At 40.4% G+C, this 26,569-nt stretch overlaps 1 pseudogene; it reads right to left on the bottom strand.

Annotated features, from left to right (window-relative positions):
• Nucleotides 1-13,141: 13,141 nt before the first annotated feature.
• Nucleotides 13,142-13,240, bottom strand: LOC141588984 (small nucleolar RNA R71; annotated as a pseudogene).
• Between the last annotated feature and the right edge of the window lie 13,329 nt (nucleotides 13,241-26,569).

The raw sequence follows: 26,569 nt of genomic DNA, 5'->3' as shown, positions 1-26,569 counted from the left end.
TTACTTGATCTCTCTATTTGAAATCTCAACTTGACCGCTTGTTTGAGGATGATATCCCAAGCCGGTTCTATGTTGGACACCATATTTGGTCAAAAGGGATGCAAGCTTCTTCTCATGGAAATGCGTTCCTCCATCACTAATGATCGCTCTAGGAACTCCAAATCTTGGGAAAATTATCTTCTTGAAAAGCTTGTGACCGTTTTTGCATCGTCATTTGGGGTGGCGATTGCCTCCACCCACTTTGAGACATAATCTACGGCCACAAGGATGTACTTATTCCCATTGGATGTCACAAAAGGGCCTTGGTAGTCGATTCCCCAAACATCGAAGATCTCCACCTCTAGAATGCCCCTTTGTGGCATTTCGTTCCTCCATGAAATATTTTCCGTTCTTTGACAAGCGTCGCAATGAATGATGAATTCTCTTGTATCTTGAAACATTGTAAGACAACAGAAGCCCGATTGGAGAATCTTTGCAACGGTTCTCCTCGCTCCATGGTGCCCACCGTAGGGTGATGAATGACCTCCTTCCAAGATTCCTTGGATTTCCCATTGAGGGATGCATCTCCGGTAGAGCCCATCACTACACTCCTTGTAGAGGTTTGGGTCATCCCAAAAGTACCTCTTCACTTCGAATAGGAATCTCTTCCTTTGGTTGTGGTTTAAGTTTGGAGGGAGTACCTTTCCAACAATATAGTTGGCATAATCGGCAAACCATGGGGTGATGTGCCTTTCAAATTGTGTTTGAATGGCCATCAAGATATCGTCGGGGAATGAGTCATTGATCGGGGTTTCTCCAATTTCATCATGAAACCGGATCCTTGAAAAGTGATCCGCCACTACATTCTCGGCTCCTTTCTTGTCTCTTATTTCCAAGTCAAATTCTTGAAGAAGCAAAATCCATCTCAACAATCTTGGTTTTGCCTCCTTCTTTATCAAGAGATGTCGGAGAGCACGATGATCCGAAAATACAATCACCTTGGATCCAAGCAAGTAGGAACGGAATTTATCCAAAGCATATACAATGGCAAGAAGCTCCTTTTCGGTTGTTTCATAATTCACTTGGGAGGGGTCGAGGGTTTTGCTTATGTAATAGATGGCGTGAAGAGCTCTCCCTACCCGTTGGCCGAGAACCGCTCCAACGGCGTAGTTGCTAGCGTCGCACATAATCTCGAAAGGTAACTCCCAATTCGGGGGTTGGATGATTGGTGCCGAGATTAGTGCTTCTTTGATCCTATTAAAAGCTTCAACACACTCATCAGTGAATTGGAATTGGGCATCTTTAAGCAAAAGTTGAGTGAGGGGTTTTGCTATTTTTGAAAAATCCTTTATGAAACGACGATAAAAACCCGCGTGACCGAGGAAACTTCTCACCCCTCTAACATTCACGAGAGGTGGGAGTTTCTCTATCACCTCAACTTTAGCTTTGTCGACCTCGATGCCCTTTTTCGAAATCAAATGACCCAAAACAATTCCTTCATTGACCATGAAGTGACACTTTTCCCAATTTAAAACAAGACTAACATCTTCACACTTTTGCAACACAAGAGAAAGATTATGCAAACATGAGTTAAAGTCCTTTCCATAAACACTAAAATCATCCATAAAAACTTCCATTATGGTTTCTAAGTAATCGGAGAAGACACTCATCATGCATCTTTAGAAAGTGGCGGGGGCATTACATAATCCAAAAGGCATCCTCCTATATGCAAAAGTGCCATAAGGGCATGTGAAGGTGGTCTTATGTTGGTAATCCGGGTGTATGGGGATTTGGAAGAATCCCGAATACCCGTCAAGGTAACAAAAGAATTTGTTGGAGGATAACCTCTCAAGCATTTGGTCAATTAATGGTAAGGGGATGTGATCCTTTCTTGTTGCGGAATTTAATTTTTGATAGTCAATACACATACGCCAATCGGTGATCATTCTTGTGGGTATTAGTTCATTCTTTTCATTTGTCACTACCGTAGTACCTCTTTTCTTAGGTACCACTTGGACGGGGCTAACCCACAAAGAATCCAATATGGGATATATGATTCCCGCATCAAGTAATTTCATGACTTCTCCTTTGACAACTTCTTGCATGTGGGGGTTCAATCTTCTTTGGGGTTGAATGGTAGGTCTATGGTCTTCCTCTAGATGAATTCTATGCATGCAAAAGTTGGGACTTATCCCTTTAAGGTCATCTAGACTATAACCTATAGTCTTCTCATGTTGTTTCAACACATCAAGCAATTTTCCCAATTGGTCATCATCAAGTCTATCATTAACAATCACGGGTTTGGTCTTTGATTCATGAAGGTAAGCATATTTCAAATTTGGGGGAAGGGGTTTCAAAGTAGGAATTCGTACCTCACATTCCTCCTTTGGAGTTTCATTGAGAATTTGCTCCATCTCCATTAGACATTCCATTCTCATAGCATATTCAACTTGTTCCTCATTCTCATCAACCTCATCACACTCGAACTCCATGATGGGTTCCTCTTGCTCTTGAGCTTGTAAAATGTCTTCTAGGATGGATTGCTCATCCTCTATGGGTTGACATGCTTCCACTAGAATGTTATGCACTAATTCGGATTGTGCACGAGTAAGTTCCTTGTTAGCTAGAGCGGCCTCAAAAAGATCCACCTCCAATTCCCAATACATATTGTTAGCCTCACTTGCTTCCAAGGCTTCCAATGCTTGCATGGGATCCTTGAAGAAAGGTATCCTCAAGTGGTCCTCTACAAAACAATCTATAAGATCCATCTCGCAAAATATCGAACAACTTGAAAACAATTAGAACAAACCTTGAGGAATTTTACTTCCCCAAGATGAAGAAAGACACAACTAATAACAATAAAAAGGAAATCTAAATCAAACAAACACCGTCCCCGGCAACGGCGCCATTTTTGATCGGTCCATTTCGTGTTCACAATTAAAGGTGTGGTCGTTGGGTAACGTCCGAATCAAAACACAATTTATAGCTTCACAAACAACTCTACAATTAGTAAAGAGGCAAGTAAAGGTCGGATCCCAAGGGACGGGTATTGAAATGATATTTCTATTGAAACTAGTGGTGTCTTGGGGGTGTCACAAATTGGGTTGATGTAGAAGGTCGCTAACTAAAATAGCAATGAAAATAAACTAGCAAGATGAATTAAAAGGGGTGTAAACAATTGATTAAAAAGCCCTAGGGTGTCATGGGATCATAGGGGACTCATGGGAATTGATCATACAAACATGTTCTCAAATTATAAGCAAGCAATTATTATTGTGATGGATTGAGTTGGGTTATATCTTACAATCCTAGGAAAGTTTGGGTCCCGGAGCCGAATCGATTAGATTGTACAACACCTACAAGTCGACTTAGTCTTCCCTACTCAATAACATGCATGGTCTAATGAGACTCGAGTTGGGTTATGTCTTACAAGTCTCATTGAAAATATAGGAGATGGTGGTAAATGCAAGGATTCATAGGCTTAGCATTTCATCAAATATAACATGTGCATGAGTTGAGATCAAAACAAGCAAGCAAATAAAACATGAAAGCATATTAATTTAAGCATGAATCATTCCCCATGTTGGTTTCCCCTAATCACCCATTAACCCTAGCTAAGAGACTACTCACTCATTATCATGTTGATCATGCTAGCAAGGTTGTCAATCATACCAACAATATGAAACATGATGAATAAATAAAAGTAATTAACAATAATTAAAAAGGGATTAAGAGAATTATACCTACTAATGATTCCAATAATAAAGCAAAGATAAAAGAAGTACATGATGCTTGATTGAGAGGTTGTCAATCTCCCAACAATAACCCAAATAATCTTCAATTACCCAAAATAAAGGATGAACAAAAGAGAGATTTAAGGAAATAAAACTTGTATTAGAACTTGATTAATTGTTGATTACAAAACTAAAGAGAGATTTGATTGATATTAACTACTCTAATTATTGATAAGAAGAACATGCTCTCCTAATTAGACTAATGGGGTATTTATAGTGGAAATTAGGGAGGATGCATTAAGGTTAACTAAGGGCTAAACTAGTAATTACACTTTTTAGATTGAGCAGGGAGGAGCCGGTATTTTCCAAAGGAAGGGCTTCTTTCTTCGTAGCTTGGAGAAGAGGAAATCGCGCTGTAGAGGAATCCGGGCGGATTGGGGTCGGGACGGGCGGTTTCTGGCGATGGAACCCGAGCGGATTGGAGAGAATCCGGGCGGATTGTGGAGGACAAACCCGAGCGTTTTGGTGGGAAACCGCACGGATTGTGCGGCTGAAGGACGGCCGGATTGAGGACAATCCGCACGGATTGTGCCTCAGCAAGACTTCTTCTTCTTTTCTTCCCTTTTCTTCATAAATTCCTTGAGGATTTCCTTGGGGACTCAAGGATCCTTTCTCAACATTGCTCATCTACTATCATATGTACAAAGGCCTTCTAATCTTGTCTCTCCTTGATGCTTGGTCATTGAATTCGATCAATTTAGTCTCGTTTTGCCATGAAAATGCAAGATTCTTACTCCTTTCCTACCAAGGGATCAAAATCTCAAAGAATATGCAAAACAAAGAACTAAAGATAATAAATGACCCAAATATGCACTAAAAAGCATGGGAACAAGGTTAATTCGGGGGCTAAATATGCGCTAATTATGGTCACATCAAGCTCTCCAGGTCAGTATCATAGGCACCAACTGAGAAAGTAAACGAGCTGAAAAACTCAAGGGTCAATTGCTCGTAAGTCAGAGCACTCATTGTGGTCAACCCAATCATCCCCACCCCATTCAAAATTTCAGCCACTAACTCGTAAATCCCCAATTTCTCAAATGAATTACGACACAAAAACTTAGTGGAAGTGACGTCATGGCGCATTAAAGCTTTAAAACATTTACGAGGAATAGAATTCACGAAACATACCTCAGGAAAATCAGGAAGCGGATCAAGAGAGTTGTCCGCGCGGTACGTGGAAGCAGTGCATCTAGCAGTAGGAGTTCCTCGACCCCGTCCCCGTCCTCATCCAGCAGCAGCAGGTAGTCTAGAAGTGTAGCCTGTGACTGGACGAGGTACTAATGCAGACGAGAATGCAGCTGTGACAGCGGCTGACAACGCAGTAGGGGTCGTCACCGTGGAAGGGACAGAAGCTGCAGTGACAGCAGCGGCAGTAACAGTAATAGTGACGGTGGCAGCAGCAGGGACCATCGTCTCAGAAACAGATGGACTACAGTAGAAACAGTAGAGGGCAAAATACTACTATCCATCCTAACAATCAAATAAGCCTCTTAATCAGAAAATTAATCCAATGACACACGATTTTCCCCAAAATTAAACAAATTTTCGAAAATTTCGGAACCCTAATGCCCTAATCAAGGTTAAAACAAGCAAATTAAGCAATAAAAAGCAAAAGGGAGGACTTACTTGATGATTACCCACAAAAACATGCAAAAGAATCGACAAAAAAAATGCAGCAAAATAGTCGGGTTAAAACCCGACTTTCTCAAACCCTAAAATCCTAATTAAGCCGTAATGAGCACGAATTTGAAGGGAAAAAGAGAGGGCTTTTGTCGAAATTAATTCAATAAACACAATGCGGGTGATTAATTTGATAAAGGGGAAGAAAAATGGGGGTTTTTGGGGAGTTTTGGGTGTTTATCGCATAAATAAGGAAGAGGGAAAGTTAGAATGAAAATAGAAAGGAAGAAAAGACTCCCTGCGTGTGTATAGGCAATAGTCACGCGATCGAGTGATTTGAAACCAATCGATCGAGAACTTCGTCCTCCAATCTGCTCGATCGAGTAACACCTCTCGATCGAGAACCTCTCCTTTTGGACCATTCGATCGAGGACTGAAACCTGTTCGATCGAGATTTTTTCTGGGCAATTCTCTTGATCGAGTACAAAAAGTACTCGATCGAGTTGTTTTCTTTTGGCATGCATCCCAATGCATCATAACTTCCCCAAACCTGCATAAAAACCCCGAAAAATGCTTCCCGCAAATACCAAATTCAAAATACGCAGTCTATATCCGGTCTTATGCTAAAACTAACTACACTATTGTCTAAAAGCCTGAACGCAATTTAAAAAGTCTAACGGAAATTCAAATTATAAAGTTTTACAACGGGACATATCCCGCTTATCTTCCAAAACACTGTAACAGCCCAAAAGAGGGCTTCTGACTGGAGGAGGTCCCTTCAGCATCACGGACTGTCCTCTTGGATCGCCATGAGCTTGAACTTGTTCTGATTGAAGAAGAATAGTTCGCGTCCACATACGCCTTCACTTTCTTCTTCCCTTTGTCAGTCTCTTTGACAGCATCATTTGCAGCATTCCTATCACTTAACTTGACTGTCACTGTACCTTGACCAACGGAATCTCCAATATCCACCCTGTTTGTAGCTGCAATAGAGGAAACAACGGAATGGTCCTCCTTTTTGCTCCATGTCTGAGACGGAGGTATCAATATAGCAGCACAAAATTCGATATTATCAACTGGAGAATCTGTTTCAGGGTCTATAGAGGGTAAGGCATTGCAAGGTTGAACTTGCATAGGGGACCTACGAGCATTGGACTGATAAAAAGTCAGCTCCTCGTTACCTACCTGAAAGGTAAGGGTCTTTCCCTCAACATCAATTACCGCGCGAGCAGTAAATAAAAATGGTCGTCCTAAAATAATAGGAGTATAAGAATCTTCGGGTATGTCTAAGACCACAAAGTCAACGGGAATATAGAATTTCCCGATCTTTACAGGTATGTCCTCTAAGACACCTAGTCGCCGTGATAATGTATGGTCGGCCATCTGAACATTCATGTTGGTACAATGAAATTTGGTCAAACCAAGTCTCTTAGCGAGAGACAATGGTAAGACACATACGCTAGGTCCTAAGTCACGTAGCGCATTATCAATTAAGTGGGTCCCTATGTGGCATGGAATAGAAAAGCTACCCGGGTCAGATGGTTTGGGTGGTGTCTTATTCTGAATTAAGACAAAACCTATTTCAGCCATAGCTACCGTTTCATGGTCACTAATATGCCTCTTACGCGTTATCATTTCTTTCATGAATTTCATGTAAGAAGGTACCTGGGTAAGAAATTCGGCGAAGGGAATGTTGACATGAAGCTTTAAAATATCAGCAAATTTTCCGAACTGTTGTTTGGCCTTCTTGTTCTGCAAACGTCTTGGAAAAGGAACCGTAATAGGAATTTCCAAGTCTTTATTTCTTTCTGCCAAAGTCTCAACACGATTTTCATCATTTTTGCTTGATCGACCCCTTTTTCCTCTCAATCGAGATCTTTCATCAGCAAAAGCCTTCGATCGAGAACAATCACTCACTCGATCGAAGTCTTCCTTTTCAGAACTACTCGATCGAGTAGTGTCTTCAGCATTTCCTCTCGATCGACCACCTGAAATGAGTCGATCGAGGATTTTCTTCAGATTTAGCATAGTTTTATCCAATGACAACTGTTCATGCTCTACAACAGTAGTTTTCGGGTCTAATTTGTCTTCAACAGTTGGCATATCGGGTCCTTCGTAAGAAAGACTGCTTCTCTAATTAATCAAATTCACCGTCTCATGATGGTTCTTGTCAGGTTGAGATGGTAAATGACCCGACTTCCTTGAAGATTGATTAGTGGCAAGTTGAGCTATTTGGGACTCAAGTGACTTGATCGATGCATCTTTTTGTTGGTCACTCTTTTACAACTAGACAGTCAACGCTTGTATCATTGACTTCAACTCGGTCATCTCATTTACACCACTAGAGGAAGCACCTTGATGCAGCGGTGGAAAAGATGGAGGATTTTGAAAGCCTTGTTGAGCTTTATAAGGGGGAACATAAACTTGTTGTTACTGCTGCGGTGGAGGGGTAGGATTCAATACATTCTGACTAGTCCATCTCAAATTAGGATGAACTCCACTCTGATTGTTGTAGTAGGAGCCTCCTTGCATAAATTGTTGAAAGCCATAGACCTGCTCCTTCTCAGCTAGACAGTCAACAGCAGTGTGACCATCTTCTCCTCCATATCTCTCACATGAGACGGTTTCTTGTCTAGTCAATAAGTGAACCGTATGTTGGTCTCCAGCATTCTGCAACTCTAACTTGTCAAAACGGGCATTCATGGCTTCCAGCTGAGCCACAACTGCATTATCAACTAAATTAATTGTTCGTATTCCTCCTCTTGGGTTCCCATATTTAGCACAATGGGTAGCCATCTCCTCAATAATTCCCCATCCCTTGTCATTATCTATATTCTTTTGGAATCGCCCATTTAATGAGGCATCCAAAATAGCACGGTGATCGTCATACAACCCATTATAGAACTGGTTGCATAAGAACCACTGATCAAAACCATGATGAGGAAGAGACCACACCAATTTATTAAACCGGCACCAAGCTTCATAAAATTTCTCATCTGGTGCGTGCTTGAAACTTGTAATTTTTCCTCTCAGCGGATTAGTTCGTTGTAGAGGAAAGTACCTTTTATAGAAGGCAATGACCATGGTCTCCCAGTTGGTGATCCCAGCTGCGGTTCTGTCAAGATCAGTGAGCCATTCCCAGGCTCCATCTGTCAAAGAGAAAGGCAATATGACCTCCTTGATCTTGTCCTGAGTTACTCCCTTAGTAGCGGGAATGGTAGAGCAATAGTCTGTGAAAACCTCCATATGTTTTCGCGAATCCTCACCAGCTACAGCACGATAAAGATTTCTTTTGACCAGGTTGATGTAAGACGGCCGAATGTCAAATGTATATCTATCCTCGGTAGCGAGGTTGAAACCTTCAGGGATCGACACAGCTATAGGCTCAGAATGACTCGCGATATTAGGCATTTTAACGGGTTTAGCAGCAGAAATAGAATTGTCTTCTTCGCAAGACTGGTCTTCTACAAATAAGAAGTGTTCTAGAACAGGTTCGAAAGTACAAAAGGCTTCCTTTCGAACCTTTCTCAACAAACATTGTCTAATGCGAAAAGTTCACTCCGGTTCAGGATCAGCTGGCACTAACTCTGACCTGTTAGACCTGGGCATAAGCAACATTAGAGAAAATAAATAAGAACTGTCTCAAGGAATTAAGAATTCCCTTAGACGAAGACAAACGAAAATAAACAGACAAATAGGCTAATTGCCTCCCCGACAACGATGCCAAAATTTGATACAGTCGTTTTAGTATCAAAAATAAATACCTAAGTACTACTAACAGAAGCCAGCGGTAAGTAGGGTCGATCTCCACAAGGAGGCTATTGTATCTATCTGCTAATTACGTCTGTCTAGTAACAAATGGGGGTTTTTTAGTTGATTTCTAAACTACTGAAGGTCTAAGGCAAGAGAAATAGAGGAAATCGCAGTAAAGGCAAGAAAAACAAAGATGTGTGATCAGATAGAGAGAGATATGTCAGGATTTCGGTTCACCATGGCAATTCACTAACTCAGTCATAAATAGTTCAGACGATCTACTATGAGAAGGGCAAGGGAAAGGTCTTTCCGGTCCGCTATCCACCCTTGATTACAACTAACTTAACTTCCGCCCTCATTAGGGTAGTCTTGTTCAATCCAATCTTCTGATCTAGGATCGAATTTAACCAAATTAAAGGAGTTTAGAAGCGTGCACTCAACTAAACTTATTACAGTTATATTGCTATAAGGCAGTTCTCACAATCAATCATCTAACCTATTCACAACATCGTCAATTCTCTACCATGGCTCTCCTAATCCTAACACAAAGGGAATTAGCTACTCATGCTTTTGATGTAATCAACAACAAGAACAATAAATATGGTAATAAGAGACATAATAAAGGAACTAAAGAGATGAATCATAAATCAATAACTAAAGCAATCAAGCAAGAGAACAATAATAATTAAGAGCAAACAAGAGATTAAATTGAGAATAAAGAGAAGGGAAAGATTACAAAGTTCGAATCCGGAGAGAAAAGAGGCAGAGAAAAGTTCCAACCGTAATTAGAGTGAAGTAAAGTATGATAAGGCGTGATTAAGATCTTTCTTAACCTAATGACGACTTCCTTTATATAAGGAAGTGTTTTATTAACATAAATAAACCTAACACGAAATAAGAATCCCGTGAAAACAAGCTAGTCACTCGATCGAGGCATTTCATTCCTCTCGATCGAGTGGTTCTTCTGCAATTATTCTCGATCGAGCAAACACAGCTCTCGATCGAACATTCCCAAAATAGCTCACTTCGATCGAGTACAGCAGGGACTCGATCGAACAACTTCAACTGCCAAAATTACTCGATCGAACACAAAACCTCTCGATCGAGTATATAACCACTGAAAACAGCATGGACTCGTTTGGTTTTCTTCCAAGGACCTCTTTCACGCTTTCCGAGGTAGGCATTCCGCTCTAAATATTCATCTCCTCAAAATGCATGCTAAAGAGGATTGAACAAGGTGCGATTCCACTACTTTAAGGTCCATTCCTGTAAATGAGATAAAACGAACCAAAGTAGCCAATTCGGGGCATTTTTCAATACAAAGCAATGAAAATGACATAGAAATGCGTGCAATAAGAAGCTAAAAAGACTATAAATTGCACATATCACTTTCCCGTTCTGCATCATCACACATCCCAATCCATTTTTTGAAGCATCTGTATATACCTCAAATTTCTCACACCCTGCAGGTAATGCTAAGACTGGAGATGTGGTCAAACGCTCCTTTAAAGTTTGGAATGCCGCCTCACAAATTTCATCCTAACGAAACCTGTTCTCTTTCCTCATCAATGCTGTCATAGGTCTGGAAATCATAGAAAAGTCTTTCACAAAACGACGGTAGTACCCTGCCAAACCCAAGAAACTCCTAATCTCTGCCCAATTCTTCGGTGCTTCCCGCCGAGTGACTACCTCTATCTTTGTCGGATCCACAGCTACACCCTTCATTGAAATCGCATGCCCCAAAAAGTAAACTTCCTCGAGCCAGAACTCACTCTTTGACAACTTTGCATATAGCTGATTGTCACGCAAAGTCTGCAGCACCAACCTCAAGTGCTCCTCATGCTCCTCGTTAGTCTTAGAATAGACTAAGATATCATCGATGAAGACCATCACAAACTGAAGACCCGGTTCATCAAATCCATAAACACTGCAGGTGCATTAGATAACCCAAACGGCATCACAACATACTCATAGTGACCATACCTCGATGTAAAAGTTGTCTTCGGTATGTCCTCATCCCTAATCTTCACCTGATGGTAATCTGACCTTAAGTCATTCTTAGAAAAGACTGTTGCCTGATGTGACTTATATTTGAGCACATTTAGTCCCCGAGTTAACCTCGTTCCCATGATTTCTTGCATATATTAAGGTCATTTCTTATCTTTAGCTTTCCATTTTGCATATTCTTGAGGTTTTGTGTCCCTTGGTAGGAGAGGATCGCTAACCTTGCATTTATGGAGCGAAATGGAGCTAAATAGATCGCATCTAATGACCAAGCTTTAAAAAGGAGACCGACATTAGAGGCCTAAGAAAATAAATGAAGTGAAATGGGAAATGATGAAAAGATCCTTGCATCCCCGACATGATCCCCGCGGATTGTGAAGGAGCCAAACAAGAGGAGAACCCTGTGCCACGATCCGAGCATCTCCTAGACAATCTGAGCGGATCTTCTTACAGGACCAGCCGTGCTTCAGGAGAGGACAAGCGGATCCCGGTGGGAGTTGCAGAAAGATCCCCGCATGTCCCTCGGGATGAGCAAGATTGTTAAGTTTTTCTTAGGGTCTTAATCATCGTGTAAGCCCTTAGTAACCTTAATCCTTGTACTTAATTTTGGTAAAAATACCCCCATTGTACAATCTAATTATCATCTTATCATAATCCTTCTCTTAATTTAGTCTTAATCAAAATTATAATACACATTTCAATATTAATCGCATCTTAATCTTTCCTTAATTTCTCAATTGTTCTTAGTTTAGTTGGGTAATTAGAAGATTATTTGGGTTTATTGGAAGATTGACAACCTTCCATCAATCATCAAGTTTACTTCTATTATTCTTTGCTTTATTATTTGGATCATCTCAAGTAGGTATAATGTCTTTTACTATTGCTTAATTATTGTTACACATCATTTATTCATCATGTTTTGCTTTGTTAGTATGATTAACAACCTTATTAGCATGTTAAACTTGATCATGAGTGAATAGTCCTTTAGCTAGGGTTAATGGGAAATTAGGGAAAACAAACATGGGAATTGATTTATGCTTAATCTAATATGTTTTCATAATTAAATTGCTTGCTTGTTGTGATTTCAACTTATGCACATATTATGTTTGATGAAATGTTAGACTATGAAACCTTGCATTTTTTACCCATCTCTTATCTTTTGAATGAGGCTTGTAAGACATAAACCAACTCGAGCCTTGTTAGACCATGTATAGAGTTGAATAGAAGGAGATTAAGTCGACTTGTAAGTGTTTTACAGTCAGACGACTCGGCTCCGGGACCCAAATCTTCCTAGGGATTGTAAGATATACACTAACTCGATCTCATCAGAACAATAAGTGCTTGCTTCTAATTGAGAACATGTTGTTCTAATTGTTTTCAAGTTGTTTGATATTTTTCATGACTAGCAGATCACAAAGTAATTTATTACCTATTGATTTCAAGATTGAAAGGACCTTAACCAACAATAGAGGAGTTGCTAGAGGTACTTCAAGAGTTTTAGGTATTGGTGAGATTGTGGACATTCAACCAAATACCTTTGAGTTTGTCAACCCTTTTGCAAGAGAAGGAGAGGATAACCCAATTCAAAACCAACCACAAAATCAACCCACAATGCCTAAATTTTCATCTCATTCCGTACCAACCGAGGAGAACCTACCAAACGGTACTCCTACACCACCACATTTAACTGGTAATTTCATTACCAAATCCACATTCATACAATTAGTTGAGAGAAGTCAATTTGGAGGGATGCCTAGTGAAGACCCCCATTCACATATGGAGACTTTTTGTGACTATTGTGATGAAATTTCTCAAACCGGAGTTACTCAAGACCAAATCCGATGGGTATTGTTTCCTTTTTCTTTGATCGGTACCGCAATACAATGGTTGAAGAGCCTAGACAAGGCTACCCTTGGTATTGATTCATGGAAGAAGCTAGCACTTGCCTTCTACAAGAAATTCTATCCTCAGAAGAAGACTAATATGTTGAAAGCCCAAATCACCGGGTTCAATCAAAGGGATGAGGAATCATTATATCAAGCATGGGAGAGATTTAAGGACACTTGTCGTTCTTGTCCACACCATGGGCTTAGTGATTGGTTCCTTGTTCGACAATTTTGGAATGGCGAAGACTCACGTAATGTGCTCAATATGGGATCCAATGGGATGTTAACCGAAGTTGATGACTATCAAACATGGGCCAAAATTGAAGAGATGGCGGTTCATAATTCCCAATATAGTAGGACTCGAAAGGCCACTAGAGGAGGAAGGCATGAGGTAGATTCTATCACACAATTGGGTGCTCAGCTAAGTGCTCATATCAACACCATCAATTTGAAGTTTGAGAAGGCCATGGCTAATATTGATGAAGCCTCCAAATCACCCAAATAACATGTCAATGCTATGGTGGTATCATCCTCAATTACAAGTGGAATATGTGAAAGTTGTGGAACTTTGGGACATGAGCAAAGTGAATGTAGGGGAATAAATGAACAAGTGAATGCTTTCCAAGCATACAAGAATGGTACCCCTTATTCCAACTACTATAATGAGAATACCAAATTTCATCCAAATCTTTCATATAAGAGCCAAAATGTCCAAAACCCCAACCAACATACACCCACCTCCAATGAAAAATCAAGCTCAAAGACCCTTTTTCAACCAAAGCCAAGGATACCAAAATCAACCTTCCTACAACCAATCCAATGACCAAAGCTTTGATGTTCAAAAAGCGGTCCTCCAAATGCAAAAGAACCAACAAGAATTCTTCACCCAAATGCAAAAAGATAGCCAAGATAAAGAGATAACCATCAACAACATACTTGCCCACACCAAAATGCTAGAGACTCAAATGACTCAATTAGCATCTTCTAGCTCTCAAAGACAAAAAGGGCAATTACCGCCTCAAGGTAATCCCCCAAGACATGAGACAGTTAGTGCCATCCATTCAAGGAGCGGTACAAGATATGAGGGGCTGAAGAGGTCAATTGATGAAGATATTGTGGATGTTAGTGACAAGCAAAGAGTTGTGGAGAACTCTAAAGAGGTAGATCTTTCTACCAATGAAATTTCAAAGAAGAAGAATGAAGAGAAGTCTAAGGAAAAAGAGCCTATTGTGATTAAACTTCCAATCCCAAGTCGTCAAGCTAAGCTTAAGTTTGATGAGCAACTTGGAAAGTTCATGGAAATTGTGAAGAACTTAGAAGTCTCAATCCCATTCACGGAATTGATCAATCATGTTCCGACTTATGCAAAGTATATGAAGGACATTCTTACCAAGAAGAAATCCATCCGGAAGTTAGAGACTATTGCCTTTAACAAAGTGAGTAGTGCTATTCTTCAAGGAAGTTTCCCTCCAAAGCTCAAAGATCCGGGAAGTTTTTCCATTCCATGTACCATTGGCGACACTATAATCAACAAAGCATTATGTGATCTTGGAGCAAGTGTAAGTGTCATGTCATACTTGGTATGTAAAGGGCTAGGAATGGGAGAGCTCAAATGCACCAACATTACTCTTTAAATGGCGGATCTATCAACAACCTCTTGGGGTATGGGAGGATGTACCCGTGAGAATTGGTAAATTCTTCATCCCGGTAGACTTTTTCATTGTAGGCATGGAGGAGGATTCCAACATTCCTATCATTTTAGTAAGACCTTTCTTGCACACCGCGGGAGCGGTAATCGATGTGAAACATGGAGATCTCACACTTGAAGTAGGGGTCGAGACAATCACTTTTAATCTTGATAAAACAATGAGAGCTCCCCGACTACATGAGCCATGCTTCATGGTCGATCACTATAGCCGAGAATGTGATAGAAATAAGTTAGAATCTCTATGCAAAGATCAAGCAATGGGTAAAGAAACACCACCCATATGGAAGAAGAAAGTGGATGACCTTCAAGTAGCTCTATTCGGAGAGCAAGAAATTTTCAACAACAATGAGAGATTAAATAGCTCACCCACCATGACAAGTAATGAAGAAGGCCTTATTGGCCATGGCAACAAGAAAGAAAAGTTGCTCTTGTCAACACATGACATCATTGGGGAACAAGCTAGTGAAGTTTGTGGTCTATGGGACAATGAATTTGAAGGATTAGTCAATCCTTATATTGGAAATGCTATGACCTTAGACCAAGGCTTTGTTGATCCTTGTCATCACTTTGACTCGGACTACAACTATGAAGAAAACAATGCACAAAGATCTATGCAAGATCTTTATCATGAAAATAAGCAAGCCTTCGACTACTTGTACAAGGTGTTGAGCAACATCAACAACACCTTAGCTTTGCCCCCTTGACATCTCATCCAAGAATGAGAGTTTGGTGGAGTCCTTCCTAAACCACCATTTGTAAATATTCTAACCCCTTAACTAGCATTTCATTTCTTTATTGCATCTTTGTCAATTTTGGATTTGCATTTTTGTGCTTTGATCAAGATTTTTGACATGAGAGCAAGTGAGGGAGGTATTTTAACGTGTTTTGATGTGTAGTGTTTGACCAAGTGTGGGGATGGCAAATGCCTAAGCTAACCAAGCCTTTGTAGTGCACCCGCTACATTTAACAAAGGAAAAGTAGAAAGATTGACATGGGAAAAAGAATCCCCACGAGCAGACCTGAGCTCGTGGGAGCTGAAGAGGATCCCAGCGTCCCCAGCATTAATCCGCGCGTCCTGACCTTAGGATGTGGGATCTGGGAAAGCTTAAATTGAAGAAAACGTCATGTAAGGAAATCTGCGCGGATCAGCATCAGCACGCCCGTCCCCAACCTCAAGACGCTCGTCTTGCCATTAATCTGCGGGTCCTGAGATGTTTCAAATCTATAAAATTTTGCTGTAAGGAAATATGCACGTCCCAGGAAAAATCCGAGCGTCCTAACAGGAATCCGCTCGAGCTGAAGGAAATCCGCGCGTCCTGGCACAGGTTTGTCAATTCAGGACGTTCTGTAAGACAATCCGCGCGTCCCCAAGAGAATCCGAGCATCCCAAGCCTGTACTTAAACAAAACACGGGACAACCCCTTCCTTTCCAATTCATTTCTATCTTTATAAAACACAAACACATACATTCTGTCCCACATAAACCCTCAATCAACCCATTCAAAAACACCAATTTCTCAACAAAATTCACCACCATCCAAACAAAACTTGCTCAAAACAAGATTAAATCACTCCTTTATCAACAAAAGACCATCTAAACATCAAATTCCTCACAAGTTGAATCAATTTTCTAGGGTTTAGGCAAAAATTCGAAAATCCTAAGTTGATTGAGAATTTGGTTGAAGTTTGAAGAAGCAAGGAACATTCAAGCAAAATCTTTGTTTTTTGATATCAATTTGAGAAGGAGAATACAATGGCAAGGACCAAAGGTGGAACTAAGGCATCCAAAACTCAAAATTTATCAAAGACGCAACAAGCGCTTCTTGCATCTAAGGCTTTGGTAGTGATCCAACCAAGGAAGGAAGTCCAAGTAACCACCAATCCTATTGAGGAAGCTACCACATCTACTATGGTTGTAGAACAATTGTCAAATTTTTTGGAGGTAACTTTCTTAACCGATGACCATAGGATTGCATTTTTGTTCCTTGCTAAAAAGACTATTGTGGCTACCAAGTTTATTTGTCAAGATGCCTTGAGAAAATTGGGTGTGCTTGAGCGAACTAGAGCATTTTTCGAGTCCATGAGGTTATTAACCCTCTTTGAAATGGAATAATTGACTTATCCTTCATTGACCATGGAGTTCATAAGCTCCTTAAGGGTGTATAAGATAGAGACTCGAAATTATGTTGAATTCCGTCTTGAGAACAAGAGTAGAAAAATGTCTAAGACCGATTTTGGTAAAGTGTTTGGTCTATTGCAATATGATCATTTTGAGAAAAAGCCTTTGAAGTATGATGCCGCACCCCTTTGGAAAGCGATTACCGGTCGAAAATTTGATTCTTTCCGGGAGTGTCATGCTTTATATGTTCATCATTCGGGCATAATAGTATGGCACAAGTTTGTGGGCAATACCTTGATTGATAGAAAAGGCACCAACCACTACTTCACCGAACTTGATTTTGTTTACCTTGAGTTCTTCATGAATATCAATGGAAAGTTCACCAAAAAGTACAACATTCTTCAACTGTTGCTTGATCGGTGGCTTGAGATTGATAATGGGAAAGATGGAGCGGCCTTCATTGTAAACGGGGGCTTGGTAACGAGGCTAGCTAAGCACTTTAACCCGAATTTCAAGAAAGATAACACCTACAAACCGGTTAAAGGGAGTAACCTCCTTGTATGAGCACTATGATCAACAAATTCCATTGGGTCAATAATGACAATCTTGACAACAAAAATGAGTGGTTCATCAAAGAAGCTAAGTCCTTTGTCTTGCCTAGTAAGATTTGTTATATCTTCGTCCGTAGACCAAACTACCTATTGCCCGTCTCCAAGGAAGCCGAAGTGATAATTAAGCAACATAAGGAACCATTTGCAAAGCCCTCCTCCTCCACCACCATTGTGACTCCACCCTATCCCCTTGCCTACCAAGAATTCAAACCGAGTGGCTCTAATGTCGTGGTAGGCAACGACTATTTGACCCAATTAATGCAACAAATGCATAAAGAAACTCACGATGATCGGGTGAATGCTTACCGTGCCCAATATCCACCCCTAATACATCTAGCTAGGCAAGGACTTCTTGATCCTTCATGTCCTTTGCCTAGTTGGGTGGATAAGGAGGTATTCTTCCCAAGTGCTTCTCAAGATGTCGAAATGGATAGTCGGGTGGATAATAGAAAGGAGGTTGTTGTTGTTGTTGAAGACGGGGAAGGTAGTGATTCATGTCAAGAAGAAGAAGAGTAAGGTTCAAGTTCCAATGATGATGATGATGATGAGAGTGGTGAATCCTCCGGGTCAATGGAGGTGGATAATGAAGAAGATGAAGAAGAAATTGATGATGAAAGTGATGAGGATGATGGCGGCGATGAGGCTGGATATGATGATGTCGGAATGAGTGACAATTGAGGGTTGACAAGCTATTTGGAGGATACCATATATGCGGAGTTGATTACTTGAATTCAACCTATTCCATTGTGAATTTCCTACACCTCCTTTAACTTTGTTTATATCTCTTGTTTTAAAATTTTAATCTTGATCACTTGTTAAGTCAATCTTGGCTCTTGGTAGTTTTGAGTCCTAGCAACACTTAAAGGACTCCCACCTCGGTTCCATTGAGGTGTCTCATATTTTGTTCCCACTTGAAAATCCAAAATGACAATTAAAATCTTGCATTGCATCCTTGCCTTGTGCATGAACTTCCCTATTTTAACACTAGAAATAGTGTTGATTGGTTTAGGGAAGTTCACAAACAAGGAATGCGAGTTAATTTAAACTAGCTCTCTGATTAATAGAAAGCATGCATCATATAGGGTAGATTAGATTCCATCACTTGTATATATGTCATATAGTTTTGCATATTAGTGTATAAATCATGCATTTTTATTTAGTTTGCATTGCATAATTTCCTATCGTATTGGCCATTGAGAACAATGTCCATACTAGTGTGGGGATGGAAAATTATAACTTAACTTTTAAAATCAAAAATGATAAAAATTGAAAAATTTCAAAATACACAAAAATATGTTCTTTTATTTCATAAAAATAAAAACCATAAAAATTTGAAAATTTGAAAAACCAAAAACATGTTGATTCCTTTGTAGTGTAGAATTATATATTGTGTATATACTTGTGTTTGTTTGTCCTCCTATCACATTGGATCGACTACGACACATCCGAGGCATGAGGAATATGAAGACCGCATGGTATGATCTTTCAAATTTCCTTTTTCCTCTCTATGTTAATGACTATGTGGCTTTATTTTGGTTGATGCGGTATAAACCAATGTGATTTTAGGAGTTGCATTTAGTTTATATGGCATACTAGTTGATAGAAGCATATGCATTAGGTTGTATATATGTTAGTTGCATCATGGCATGTAGTTGCATTTTAGGAAAAATTTTGTGAAAACATCTATTTTGGAAACTTGACAAGTGTATATAAGGCCCTTGTAGATACTTTTTCTTCTTGAGACTTTGTTCATTAGAATACCTCTAAAACATCCTAGGATGTGTCATGCTAGTATCGTTTGACCCGTGAACTAAGGCCTAGTCAAGAGTACCTTGTGGTGTGATAACTCCTTGGCTACCGTTTATTCCAAGGTGACCCTTGAAAACATGCAACCATCTTCCACTTCTATCACATTTTGTCAATAAAAAGATAATGGGCACAAAAACTATCGATTTGAGTTCAAGCATTCAAAATGAAAAATAAGAAGTTTGCACAAATTGCATCAAAGAAAAGAGGAGTACAAAAATAAGAACTCCTATGCTTCAAATAAAAGCACCCTCGCTCGTTACAAATTAGGGTGACTTTGAAAATGTTCAAAAAAATGCAAAAGCTGAAAAATTGTCAAGCATCAAATTGCCAAACATCAAAGAAATGGCAAAACAAATTGTTCTCAAAAATGTCAAATGCCACAAGAAATTGGGGAAATAACAAAATAAAATGCAAACTCCCATTACGAAACTCAAAAATACACATTCATCCCTTTTTCCATTGAACCCACTTTTATACATGGTGGAGAGGGGACGACCCTTCTTCTTGTCTAGACAAGAAGGGGAATTCCGCGATCCTATAGTGTTTCTAACACCATAAGGAGTCTACTCTTGACAAAAGCACTTAGCAATTGAAGACGAAGGTACCCTAGCTTGACACAACTTGGAGGTGATTTGTTAGTATTATCCTAAGCTTAGTGACTTGAAGAAACCATATCTATAATGAAGTGTGTACCCTTAGATTGCTTCCCTTCTAGATAATTTACGCTATTTAGATGAGGAAAGTGGCTATTCATTTTTGTAGATGCATCCATTACTTGTTTTTTGTCCTTAGTGCTTGGATGTATCGCCATTTTCGCAAGACCCACCTTGCCTTGCAAGAAGTCACCCTACCTCATGGATGTCTTGTTGTGAGTTGAAGGGGCAGAGTGAGACCCACTAATTATCTCATATCGGCTATATTAGTAGGCTAGTTTAAATAAAGGTCATAGGTTTAGTCACCTCTTTACTCGGGACGAGCAAAGGTTCGGTTTAGGTATGTTTGATGTGACTCACATTTGAGCACATTTAGTCCCCGAATTAACCTCGTTCCCATGCTTTCTAGCATATATTAGGGTCATTTCTTATCTTTAGCTTCCCATTTTGCATATTATTTGAGGTTTTGTGTCCTTGGTAGGAGAGGATCACTAACCTTGCATTTATGGAGCGAAATGGAGCTAAATGGATCGAATCTAATGACCAAACATAAAAAAGGAGACCGACACTAGAGGCCTAAGCAAATGAATGAAGTGACATGGGCAATGATGAAAAGATCCTTGCATCCCCAACATGATCCCCGCGGATTGTTAAGGAGCCAAACTAGAGGAGAACCCTGTGCCACGATCCGAGCGGCCTGAGCTCAGGACGAGCGTCCCAGAGGCATTATCCGAGCGTCTTCTAGACAATCCGAGCGGATCTTCTTACAGGACCAGCCGTGCTTCAGGAGAGGACGAGCGGATCCTGGTGGGAGTTGCAGAACGATCCGCGCATGTCCCTCGGGATGAGCAAGATTGTTAAGTTTTTCTTAGGGTCTTAATCGTCATTTAAGCCCTTAGTAACCCTAATCCTTGTACTTAATTTTAGTATAAATACCCCATTTTCATTCTAACTATCATCTTATCATAATCCTTCTCTTAATTTATTCTTAATCAAAGTTATAATACACATTTCAATATTAATCACATCTTAATCTTTCCTTAATTTCTCAATTATTCTTAGTTTAGTTGGGTAATTAGAAGATTATTTGGTTTTATTGGAGGACGGACAACCTTCCATCAATCATCAAGTTAACTTCTATTATTCTTTGCTTTATTATTTAGATCACCTCAAGTAGGTATAATCTCTTTTACTCTTGCTTAATTATTGTTAATCACATCATTTATTCATCATGTTTTGCTTTGTTAGTATGATTGACAACCTTATTAGCATTTTAAACTTGATCATGAGTGAGTAGTCCTTTAGCTAGAGTTAATGGGAAATTAAGGGAAACAAACATGGGGATTGATCTATGCTTAATCTAATATGTTTTCATAATTAAATTGCTTGCTTGATGTGATTTCAACCTATGCACATGTTATGTTTGATGAAATGTTAGACCATGAAACCTTATATTTTTTATCCATCTCTTATCTTTTCAATGAGGCTTGTAAGACATAAACCAACTCAAGCCTTGTTAGACCATGCATAGAGTTGAATAGGAGGAGACTAAGTCGACTTGTAGGGTATTGTACAGTCTAGACGACTCGGCTCCGAGACCCAAATCTTCTTAGGGATTGTAAGATATACACTAACTCGATCTCATCACAACAATAAGTGCTTGCTTCTAATTGAAAACATGTTTGTATGATCTATTTCCATGAATCTCCTATGAACCCATGACACCCTAGTGCTTTTAATCAATTGGTTACAAACCCCTTTAGTTGCTTTTATTAATTTATATTCATCTTGTTGATTAGTTTATATTACACCTCATCTCAACCCAATTTGTGACACCCTAAGACATAGCTACTTGTAATTAAAATCTAAAATCAATACCTGTCCCTTGGGATCCGACCTGTACTAACTTCTTTACTAATAGTAGTTTGTGAAGTTATAAATATTGTTTTGGTTGGTAGTGACAACGACATAATACACACGATAAAGCTAGCTTGGCCACTGCCCCATTCAACTGATCAAACAAACCATATATCCTTGGCAAAGGATAGTTGTTCTTCACCGTAACTCTGTTCAACTCTATGTAGTCGATGCATAACCTCAAACTCCCATCTTTCTTTTTCACAAACAGAACTGGTGCTCCCCACGGTGATACACTAGGTCTAATGTATCCCTTATCAATCAAATCATCCAGCTGTTTCTTCAGCTCTTCCAACTCCTTAGGACCCATGCGGTACGGGGCCTTAGAGATTGGTCCCGTCCCTAGTTTCAACTCCACACTGAAATCTATCACCCTCTTTGGTGGTAAACCTGGTATCTCCTCTGGAAAAACATCTAGAAACTCTCCTACCACTGGTATCTGCTCAATTGTCGAACTCACCATACTATGGTCTCTCACATGACATAGGATCAACGGACACCCCTTCCTCAGATAAGACTTCAATGTCACTGCTGCAATCACTTTGACTTTGGGTTTGACAACAAACCCACGATAAGACACATTAAATCCTTTAGGACCTCTCAAAGAGACTCTTTTTTGGTGACAATCTATTCTAGCTTTATACTTACCTAACCAATCCATGTCAACTATCATCTCAAAACTATCCATAAGAAACTCCACTGGTAGGTCAACCTGCCCAACTCTCATAGACACACCCTTATACAACCTCCCACAAGATACAGAATCCCCCGACGGTATAAAAACTTCCTCTTTTACAGACTCAAACTCTCTCAAACCCAAAAGCTTAGCATGACCTGACAATACGAAAGATTGTGACGCCCCCGAATCAAACAAAACAAATGTAAAGACACCATTAACAAGAAATGTACCCGTGATTACGTGAGCATCATCCTCAGCTGCTTTCTTCTTCATCATGAAAAACTTGCCACTAGTCTTCTGTCCACCTCCCTGGACAGTACTAGCAGAAGTAGATGGCTTAGCAGACGACCCCTGGTTGTTGTTCGCTGCTGGTCTCTGATATGAATTACCGCCATTGCGGTTACCCCATTGTTGTTGTTGTTGTTCTGACCACCCTGATTATTCCACGACCCAGCCGGCCTGTTACTAGCATAGCTCTGAGACGGACCCTGAGAGAAACTCGCCTGCGATGGTTTCTGGAAACCCCTACTCACAGCACTGGTGCACTCATGTCTCTTATAGCCCATATCACCACAGTTAAAGCAAGATACCTCCAGATGCTACTACCACCACCGTGGCCACGCCCATAGGAAGCTCCACCACTAAACCCCAATCCCGAAGAGTAAGCCCTCACCTAGTTATGGCCACCCAATCTTGACCAACCTCTCAACTCTCCCGGCTCACTCATACACTTCCTTAACATCATTAAGGACTCCTACAGGCAGCTTCTCCATGATCCTAGGTGTCAAAGCCATCTCAAACCTCAACGCTAAGTTCTCCTGACTTAACCCCATATCCTCTGCGTACCTAGACTTCTCATTGAACTTGTGATAGTACTCAGCCACCGTCATATCCGGAGTCATTTTAAAATCATCAAATTCCTCTCTCAACTTACTACGCACATGTTCCGGCACAAACTCTCGACGCATAGCTTTCTTGAACCTACTCCAATGTATAGCAGCCATCCCCTGTTTCACATATAGGTATAAAGCACTCTCTCTAACCTTATCCCACCATTCTCCGTCTGCATCTCTCAGGTAGAACGCAACTTATTCCACTCTAAAGTCCTCAGAACAATGAACCACATTCAGAATATTCTCCATATGTCTATGCCAATTATCAAGCAAGATTGGCGCACATGTACCCATGTACTCTTTTGGGTTGAAACGAGCGATGTTGATACTCATCTTAGTAAAATTCACCCCAGCCTCTTTATCCCTCCCAAACTTCTTTAAAACATCTGTGAGCGCGTCTTGGTGCTCTAGCATCTTAACTATCTCATCAATACTCATCATCTTAGGCCTAGCATATAACGCATTTCTCTTTGGCGGCATCTTTGAACTATATAAGAGAAAAGGTAAACATAAACACACATCCCACAACTTAAACACGTATATGACCTGTGCAGAACCTACTCGATCGAGCATCACAACCTACTCGATCGAATTGAAGCAACTCGATCGAGTTGCCCACTTACTCGATCGAGTACCTCGACTCCAAAAACCTGACCAGAAAGCCTCATAAACCTCACTCGATCGAGCCTCACACTTACTCGATCGAGTTGACCCTGATCGATCGAGTCCCCCTACTTACTCGATCGAGTGCCCAAAAACAGAACACTGTCCAGAAACGATGTCCACCCCACTCGATCAAGTCTCACCCACTCGATCAAGTCACTCACCTACTCGATTGAGTGCCCCTCACTCGATCGAGTCATGTTGACTCGTATACTACCCGCATGCTCAACTCAACACTTATAACAACCCGACCCGCCACCGTCGTAACACAACCCCAATAAGATGGGTGTGCACTTTTGGGCCCATTAATTGTCCTCACTTAAGCCCAAAAGCACAAGGCCTTGTTACTAAGTGGTGGGTGAAATCCCTTATACAACCTTACTCTCAATAACTTGGGGTGTTACAATCTCCCCCACTTAAAGACCACAACGTCCTCGTTGTGCCTCCAACTTGACCGCAGCCAAACCCAGAATCCTATCCTCCCCCGCTAGGTGTGTGACCCGGGTACTCCCGACCACGAGCTCACCACACGGTCGCAGGGTCGCTCTGATACCAATTATAACAACCCGACCCGCCACCGTCGTAACACAACCCCAATAAGATGGGTGTGCACTTTTGGGCCCATTAATTGTCCTCACTTAAGCCCAAAAGCACAAGGCCTTGTTACTAAGTGGTGGGTGAAATCCCTTATACAACCTTACTCTCAATAACTTGGGGTGTTACAACACTTTCCAACCAACTATATATATACATAAATCGATAAACATACGCATATATACAACAAAAAACATCCTATTTCACATGTTTCTAATAAGCCACATTAGAAATCACTTATCATGCAATTCCACCATTCACATTAACACATAAACTCATATTAATTATCACCTTTCACCACAGCATTCTCCATCCTCCACATGCGTTCATCCGCCAATTCATACAACACATTACTATATAGATATGCATCTTACATAGATAAACATATAACGATCCCAAGACACACCCCATAGTGACCGGTTCAAAGTTGTAGGGCGAGATCGCGACTTTAGGATGTCTCCCAAGTCTTTGCATTAGCTCCTAACAACTCATACCCGGGTTCATTTTATTTTCACTCCCTAAGTTCATTGGATTCATTAGTTACAGGTTTCAAAATGGTCGCTCTGATACCACTTTGTAACACCCCCATACTCCAAGTGCCTTACCAGGACCACTTAAGGCATGTGAATGCTACCTTCTCGGTTACCCGAGGCAATGTATATCAAATAGACAATAAAGAAACATACTTTATTAAATGAGTTTAAAGTGATACAAGTCCAAATCCCAAAACTGATAAAGTAAATACAACTGTTCCAAAAGTACTAAACCAAAATAATGTAAAAGAATGTTTATGACACAGCGGAAGACTTCTAGACATCCCGTGGTGACTCAACCCAGCTATCCCATGTACATGAACTCATACCTGCTCAGTAACTGCTCATCATCCCCAAATGGATCACCACAGTTTTCAAAACATTCAAACCGAGGTCAGTTATTCTTTACAAAAAACAATACAACAAAAGCAATACATCAATCCAATCTAAACAACCAATCTCCATCATCACTCTAGTGTGTAGTCCTGCCAGAATACCCATCACAACAAGTATTCAACACCGCCAGTGGGGGACCACAGTCGTTCCCACCTAAGCCCCGCTCATCTCATCCGAGCGATAACCCATGTTCCTAAATGTGCACATCCCTTCTGTGGCGGGTTCCACAGAAGGCGAATCAAGGGCGTGAAGCCACTCCCGTAAGTGACTCCACTCAGCCGAGGACGCACCTCACAAACCACGGACAGTTATACAACCAACCACAACAATTACCAATTACCAATTCCAATATGATATAAATCAACAACAATGATCAACCATCAACAACACAATGTAAATAATAACCGAGTAGGGAAACCCTACCTGGAATAGCAACCACAAAACCGTCTCAGCAGCTAATCAGTAATGTTCCTCTACTAATCCTCCTTCTATAACATATATTCATATAATTATCACCTAATTAACATAATACACCAAAACCCCCAAATCTACCCAATTAGGGTTTTTAACAAACTCAACGAAACATTATAAAAATTATACAAGAATCTTACCCTTGACGCGACGAACTCAACGATGTAAAGATCAAGATAATCTGACGATCCTAGCCTTGGGATTTGCTAATAACGCGATGAAAGAGAACTACGTAACTTCTTTTTCTTTTGAAAGGTTTTAGAAAGGTCAAAAAGTGGTTAGGGAAGATGACGGAATCCTTTTATACTAATCACACGTTACTAACAAAACCCGACTAAAATAACCCATATGACCGACTTACTCGATCGATTAAGTGACTTACTCGATCGAGTGCCCCTTAATCGATCGAGTGTCACACGTACTCGATCGAGTACCCAACAGGAAGACTACTGTTTTGCGTAAAAACACACTTACTCGACAGAGTAAG

This window comes from Silene latifolia, chromosome 6 (assembly GCF_048544455.1).
Source record: "Silene latifolia isolate original U9 population chromosome 6, ASM4854445v1, whole genome shotgun sequence".
Taxonomy (NCBI): Eukaryota; Viridiplantae; Streptophyta; class Magnoliopsida; order Caryophyllales; family Caryophyllaceae; genus Silene; species Silene latifolia.
This window is presented reverse-complemented; position numbering and strand designations above follow the sequence as displayed.